Genomic DNA, 6,128 nt, shown 5'->3' on the forward strand with positions numbered 1-6,128 from the left:
CCCTAGATTTAGAAATAAGCTGTAAATGAGTACCCCGGGGTATAATTTGGAAAATGGCATTTTTATGTTTGGATTTTGTTTAAAAATGAAAAGGAGGAAAGAGAGGAGAAAAGAGAAAAAGAAAAGAGGAGAGACAAAGAGAGTTTCTACATCAAATTCACTGAAGAATTTGGTCAAGCTGTAATTTCAGCCACAGTAAAAGTCGACAGACTTTTCATTGAAAGTTACCAGACACTCCTTTGTTTAACAACACATAACATGTGTTCAAAAGTGTGCCATTCAATTAGGAAAAGAAAAAGCTGATTGTCTGATTTCTTCTACATAATATGTGAAGGAATAAAAATAAAGACTCTTGATTCCCCCATTTATTCTGTGACTTTCCACTGTTTAAGATGAATAATGAAGATGAGGAAGAAGAGGAGGGGAACACATCAATGAGAATATCGTAAATACCTTCTGCCACTAAAAGATGGACAAGCTTTAAAAAGCTCCCCCAACTCGAAGATGAAGCAAAAGTAAGAGGCAGGGATAAATCCTTGTATATAATATGCACAGATATCCACATACATTTATTTGGTCTACTATGAATTGCATGTGGTTTTTAACTATATTGAGGGCCTCTAATAAGCCAAACAATGAATCAGAGCCAATGGTACAACCAGATGATTTAGTAAAGTCATTCCAAAAGCTGATCAAATCTAATAAAACCAAAACAGAAAAATTAGCCAAGTGAGCTATTTGGCTGAAATGGTTGATTGATTGAGTAGAATAATATTCTCCACAGTGCCAGGAGGACTAATACTCAGCCCCTCAGAGACCAGTTAAAGAAAGGCAGCCTCTTGTGACTGGATAAGTAACAGGTCTTTGTTCATCTCCGTCTGTCTTGGGATAGACCCAAAACAACTCCTGAGTTGCAAGGTTTATATTTTTAAGAAGAAGTTAGAACAAAATATTACATTTCACTTAGAATTTTGATTGACGCCAAATCTCATCACTCTTCCCTCTGGTTAGCTGTCAGTTTCAAGGTTTATCTGAATATTAACTGCCATCAATAGCTCAAATTTTCAGTTGGGTTCACTGCGGCCAAAAGCATTATGGTATTAAGCATTCAAGATATAAATTAAACGGCATAGCAATGACTGCCTGTCACCTTAACAACATGGAGCATGTCTTTTCAGAGCATTAGCCATTGCTTGTTTCTGTGCATGAGTAGGAAATATTGGTAAAATTTGTACTGTGAATGACAAGAGTAGGAATGAAAAAGTATCATTGAATGGTTTTCTATACTGACGAAGAATGAAATTTTTATCACTTTCAGCTCTGCTCTTACATCTGTTTCCTGGAAAGAAAGAATTCAGTGCCAGTAACAAATATGCTAATTACAATTTGGGCCATAGCTTCAAAATCTTTAAGTAAATGCTGAATACTTTAGTTCAGTCAGGAAATTTGCTAAGACACATTTCTTCTGACAGCTGCCAAGGAGAATGTCTGTTTTTAATACTTGAAAGATATACCAGATTTGCACTTTTAAATAACCACACTTTTATAGCTCCTATTGGAGTCTTATTGAGCTCTTGACTACATTTTCAGCATTGATGTCAGAAAGTAGCCCACTTCAAATGGTTTTTTTGGTGCCAACCATACAACTACTCTAGACAGCATTTATTTCAGAGTCAAAGAGCTAATTATTTTACTTTTTTATTCCATGTAAATTCAGCATCACTGAACAATGACGGATATAAATGTCCAAACTGCTGGTATCCAGAGTGCCTATGTTTATGAGCCCAGCAAGCCCTATTTATCATGACCATCTTCAGGGGCAATGCTGCTCCTCATACTCAAATTTATTGTGTCATGGTCCTCATTATTTTTAGATAGGCAGAAAAATCAACATTGCTATGTAATGATCTCTTTATTTCCCTCTCTTAAAACTCGCATAGTGCTTGGAATGAAGCAACCAAATTGGTGACAAATGGTAGAAAAGATTTTCCAATTATAGTTTTCCGGCACAATATGTATATAAAGAAAGAAGTAAAGGCAAAAATAGGTTTCATTTCAAAGGACTGAATGCATTAATGTATCAAAGACTTGTGCAAATATTTCAAATAAACTTCTTTTCTAGCCTCCACCTCTTCTTCCCCATGAAAATAAAGAAACCTAACTCCTGTCCATCAAGAAAGATTCATATTCAAATGAAAGTAGAAGAGAGGAAGGCAATTTTCTCCCAGGGAGAATAAGCTAATAAAATGTGTCCCACATTTTGTTCTATCTAGTCCCCTAATGGCATCTGGGCTTAAAATATTGATAAAATATATTTTGAACTTTGTAAGTCAGAAATCTTGCCATACATGTCTCATAACACCAGAACATGGGACACAGGTAAGGGTTTCAGATTAGAAGATCTAGGAATACTACGATTGGCTGCAGACTATGTCTAACTGAAGGTTTGGTCAGAAACGACAGCCACAGCAACAAAAAAGTAGAGATGTATTATTGGAAGAATAAAGGACAGTTACTTAAAGAAGAATCCTAGATTTTCAGGTCAAAGGGATTTTAACAATTATTTAGATCCATCTAATGCATGAACTTTTTTTTAAAAAAAAGATTTATTTTATTGATTTTAGAGAGAAAAAGAGAGAGTGAGAGAGAGAGTGCACATGGGCAGGGGGAAGGGTAGAGGGAGAGAATCTCAAGCAGACTCCTTGCTGCATGTGCAGCCCCACACAGGGCTCAATCTCACCATCCTGAGATGAAGACCAGAGCCAGAATCAAGAGTCAGACAATCAATGGGCTGAGCTACCCAGATGCCCCCTAGCCAATACGTATTCATTATTTTCCTTCAAACCTCTGCTTCCTAACCTCGGAAACCTGGGCTGGATGATATTAAAATACATCTAGCATGCCTTATACTGCGATCCCTTGAAGCTAAACTAGAGCCACCTTAAACAACCAGTTTTGTCTCCCTTCCCCATTGTTTTCCCTATGGCCTCCCTCATTCTTCAAAACCAAAGATGACTCCATAGGAGGAAGTTTTCCCACTCTCACTTCTCCAAAAATGAAAGGAAAAAAATAAAACAGCAATGGAGGAAGGACCCACCCCCACCCAAAGTGGCATGTTGGTTGTCTTAAGATATTGAAATGCTGTGCCTTGAAAACCATATTCTGAATAGTTCTGAGGATAAAATTCATACCCAAGATTGGAAGCAGCACTAAAAGAGACTGTGGCTCAACATAAGAAAGAACTAGAGGAAAAGGACGATTGGTTTGTTTATCCTTCCAGTGCCTGGCACAGTTTACGGCATTCAGTAATTTCAAGAAATACTTGGGGATGTGTTGAATGAGTAAATAAATAAATGACTCAGAAGAGAAAATAGGCTGTTTGTCATGGTAGATATTCAAGCAAATGACCAGATGTGGTAAAGGAGTTGGTAGAAAGCCAAGACCAAAGGTGTGACATTCTAATAACTACCTACTTTAGAGGGACAGAAATCTTACAATCAACTACATTGGCCATTCACCTCTTATTGTCCTTACATCTGATAAGCTTCTTCACTTTCTTCATGAGAAGATAAAAAAGTAGATGTCAACTCCCTACTTAAATTGGCTTTTACTTTTTTTATTTAAACTACTTATTTAAACTAAAAAATTTCTCCCTATCCTTTACCCCTTACCTCTGATAACCAACAATCTGTTTTCTGTATCTATGAGCTTGGTTTTTATTTATTTATTTATTTTAGATTCCACATATAAGAGAGATCATATGGTATTTGTCTTTGCTTTTAATTTTTTATCACACTTCCTCATGGTCCAGAAATCCAATAAAAAAAAAAAAAAGAAACCCAGAATATCTTGTCTTTAGAGAAGCATGATGAGTTCAACAATCCCAATTTTTTCGTATGATACTTAAAAAATGTTACTAATAAATAATCGCACACTATTACTCATGAAAAACCCCAAAATAAAGGTATTGCTATTGTACTCTTGATAGTAGAAGCAGATTTCTCTCTTGTTTTTTTTTTTTGAGAATCATAACACATGCCAATTTTCTACTTTTGTCTTATCTCACTCACTGCAATTCAGAGACTACTGCATTTATCAATTTAATATTTTATTTTTTCAGTGTTGTAGTATATAAATATTCCAGATCTGTACAAATTTGGAGATTCTAGAACTCTTTGATAATGTCTTTACACTTTCTCCTTTGACTGGCCAGCACTGAATCTACCTTTGTCATATAGTGTTCTATGGCCAGAAACTCAGTATTCAAATAGGAATTAAGGTCTTATGAAGTTGGGCCTGATCTTTCTTTGAACAGCTTGAAATCTTCTTTATGAGGATCTATGGAGTTCAGGAGGAATGAAAAAAAAAGAGAAAAGGTCAGGAATTCAGAAGCAGCTCTCATAGAGCTAATGACAAAGTGACTATAATTCTGCTGCCTTACCCATCCTCACCATCTAGACCTGTACAGCTCCAAAGTGTTGCTCCAAGACCAGCAGCATCAGCAACTGCTTAGAGCTTGTTAGAAATACAGATTATAAAAAAAGAAAAAAGACAAAAAAAAAGAGAAAGAAATACGGATTATCAGGTCTCTCCTCTGATCTACTGAATGAGAATATCCAGGGGTGGGCTCCAGGAATTTGTATTTGATCAGCTTTCTAGGTGATTCTTACACAAGCTAAAGTGTGAGAACCACTATTCTATGCTAGATTCTGTGAGAATCTATTCGCAGTGATACATTCTCCATGAGGTTTTAGGGTCGTATAGGTAGGATAGAGAGCAAAGAAGGTAGTTTTTGAAAACCCAGTAAAAAATGACTGGATATTGTTTACACAATGCTGTATGTTAACTAACTCCTTTCATTCCTCAGATGTTTGGAATAGCAAATCTTCTAAGTGAGTTTAAGGTGCATTAGTGGATTGAATGCAAAATCTGGATTAAGGTTGAGATTCCCTTACTCATTGTTCAGACCTAACCTATTCTTTTTGTTTTCCTCCTCAAAATTCTTACTTGCCTTTCCTGAGTAATCCAATGGAATTATTTTTTCCTCACTAAACTTCAGGATGTATCAGAAGCCAGATCCAGCAACATGTCTTTAAAATAATTCTCCTTCGGTATTTATTATAAGATCTTGCTAAGACCTTGTTCTCCGCTGCAAAATCATGGTGATTCAGTGTTTACTGAAAGTTTGATTGAGCCAAAACAGGGATGTGCTTTAGGAGGCAGCAAAGTATGGTGGAAAGTGCATGAGTTTCAGAATCAAACAGATCTAGATGCTATTCATGGTCTGCCACTTATTAGCTGTGTAATCTTGGGTAATTTTTTTAATGTCTCTGAATTTCAATGTCCTTCTCCATTGGATATATTGTGTGATAACTAATTCTTTATTTGCTTATTTGTTTGTTTATGGATTTATTTGCATATGCCTATCTCAGTACAAACAGCTGATGAAGTAGCTAATGAGATAATGAATATGAAGTGTCTAGCCCTTTGCCTGGAGCCCACAAGATATTTAAGAGAGGTTAATTCTCTTTTGTGTGTTTTCCCTTATTTCTTTTGCTGCTGAGAATCTTTTCACCAAGAGTTAAAGCATCTGCAGAGCCAACCAAAGTTGCGCAGTAATTAGCAACCTGAATGTTATAGTTCAGGTAAAAGGGTGAAAGTGTAAGGTTTGCCATTCTAACCTTTAGGCCTGTGCTATCCAATAGGGTGGTCAAGTCGTCTTGAAGACCTAAAATATGCCTAGTCTAAACTGAGATGTGATAGATATAATTATAAATATGTAATAATACCTGGTTTCACAGAATTCATATTAAAAATAATGTAAAATATTTAACTAATAATTTTTATGTTTCTTAGGTATTGAAATGATAGTATTTCAGATATATCAGCTTAATGATAATGTTTCAGATATATCAGCTTAAATAAATGTGCTATTAATTTCACCTGCTTCCTTTTACTTTTTTTAATGTTGCTATTAGAAAATTTAATATTACATATGCGACTCCCTTTGTAGCTCTCTTAATATTTCTATTGGACAGAATTGCCCTAATTCATGGGCCTTTAGACTACATTTGCCCACCAAGTAAATAGTTTTGTATTTTAATTCTATTTGGCTACCTTAAATATAG

The sequence above is a fragment of the Ailuropoda melanoleuca genome, chromosome 10 (genome assembly GCF_002007445.2).
Source record: "Ailuropoda melanoleuca isolate Jingjing chromosome 10, ASM200744v2, whole genome shotgun sequence".
Classification (NCBI taxonomy): Eukaryota; Metazoa; Chordata; class Mammalia; order Carnivora; family Ursidae; genus Ailuropoda; species Ailuropoda melanoleuca.